Raw genomic sequence first — 1,816 nt, 5'->3', positions numbered from 1 at the left:
TGGAAATGGTGTGGCCAAATTGGACCAACCTACTTGCTTTCTGTAGCAAAGTGTGTGGCCAAGGATGTGACATGGTTGGTGTCTGCCCTAACTTCAGGAAGGCTTTTGATGTGGTCTCCTGCAGCATCCAGACTGGGATACAAACCCATATTGGTGGCTTCCAGAGCACTGCAAGCTGGATGGTGGGCTCAAGGGCAGGGAGAAGGGCTTATACTCTTCCCAGAGACCATTTGCAAGGGGAGTTCCTCTGGGGATTGGGGATGGGGGAAAGGAGGGCCATGGATGTGCAGCAAAATGGGTTGGAGACTCACATAGACTCTGACAGATATCAAGCAGCTAAGCAGGGTGAAGGATGTCCATGTGACATGGTCTAGTGTGGGTGAAAGAGGTGCCAAGGCAGGTTTGCTCTGAAAAAAAAAGTCTGGGTGTCAGGAACCAGAAACTGCAGAAGACACCAAGTGCAAAGCCATGTGCTGAAGTCACTGTCATGCAACATCTCTGAATCCCAAGGAAAGGACAGCAATGAGTTCTCAGCAGGTCAGGTGTGTCCTTGGGGTAGCAAGACCACCCAGGGCTACCTGGCTACAGATAGCCCACATGTGCAGCGCTCTGGAGGTCTCACATAGCCTCAGCCAGACCCAGCACGTGTAGGATGGAGATTCCCTGGGAACTGGGCAGCCTGGAGCAGCCTCCAGCTGGACTTTGGACAAGTATTCAGAGTCCTTAAGGCTTAAACTGGGAACCCAAAGTAACCAAACAGCTGGAAAAAGCCTTGGCTCTGCCTCTGTTTCTGCACCAGGAATGGGGCAGATTCTTTTGTGAACTTCTTCCAGACGGCACCGCAAAAATCAGTTAAAATAGAGAGCATTAAACAAGGGTTATTGTATGAGTTGGAAGCTGGAGTAGCCTAAAGAGCTTGGGCACCACTTAGCAGAGGTTGAGGATTGAATTCACTTAGATTCCTTTAAAAGTCCTGTCCTCTGGCTATTTTTCCCTGTGTTTTTAGGAACACTTTGTCTGCCAGGAATTGTTGCAACAGTATAAAACAAAATTCTCTGGTTCTTTCAATCCATAAATGTAAAAGGGAAGATATAACCAGCCAGACTCAAAGTCTAACTTTATTTTTTATTGGATTTAGCAGGAAGATTATTTCCATCCTTAGTGGCAGCTTAATGGAGTCGCAGAGGTTGGAGCCAGATGAGATTTATTGTGGAACCACATCCTCACAGAGGCTCAGCCTTGCCAGGTGTCTCCAATGCTCTGGATGGTCTGGCTTGAAGTGATGAAAGGCATTGAGTAACCAGCTCTTTGTGCTCCCAAATGGAAAAGGTGGAGGTCTGTACCTGGTGGCTGTGCTGGGCAGAACGCATTGATTGTTCGTGTTACTGCACCCCATAGCTCCTCAGGTCAGGCTCCAAGGAATACTGTGTGCAGTTCTGGTGACCTCAATGTAAGAAGGACATGGAACTGTTGGAGCAAGTCCAGAGGAGGCCACAAAGCTGATGAGAGGACTGGAGCACCTTCCCTATGAGCACAGGCTGAGAGAGCTGGGGCTGTTCAGCCTGGAGAAGAGAAGGTTGTGTGGAGACCTCAGAGCAACCTGCCAGGAGCTGAAGGGGCTCCAGGGAAGCTGCAGAGGGACTCTTGGTTAGGAAATGCAGGGACAGGACAAGAATAATGGGGAGAAATTGAAAGAGGGAAATTGATATTAGATATCAGGAAGAAGTTTTCCCTGTGAGGGTGGTGAGACACTGGCACAGGCTGCCCAGGGAGGCTGTGGCTGCCCCAGCCCTGGCAGTGTTCACAGCCAGGTTGG

Source organism: Acanthisitta chloris, unplaced genomic scaffold, assembly GCF_000695815.1.
Source record: "Acanthisitta chloris isolate BGI_N310 unplaced genomic scaffold, ASM69581v1 scaffold12034, whole genome shotgun sequence".
Taxonomy (NCBI): Eukaryota; Metazoa; Chordata; class Aves; order Passeriformes; family Acanthisittidae; genus Acanthisitta; species Acanthisitta chloris.
Note: the sequence above shows the minus strand (reverse complement) of the source record.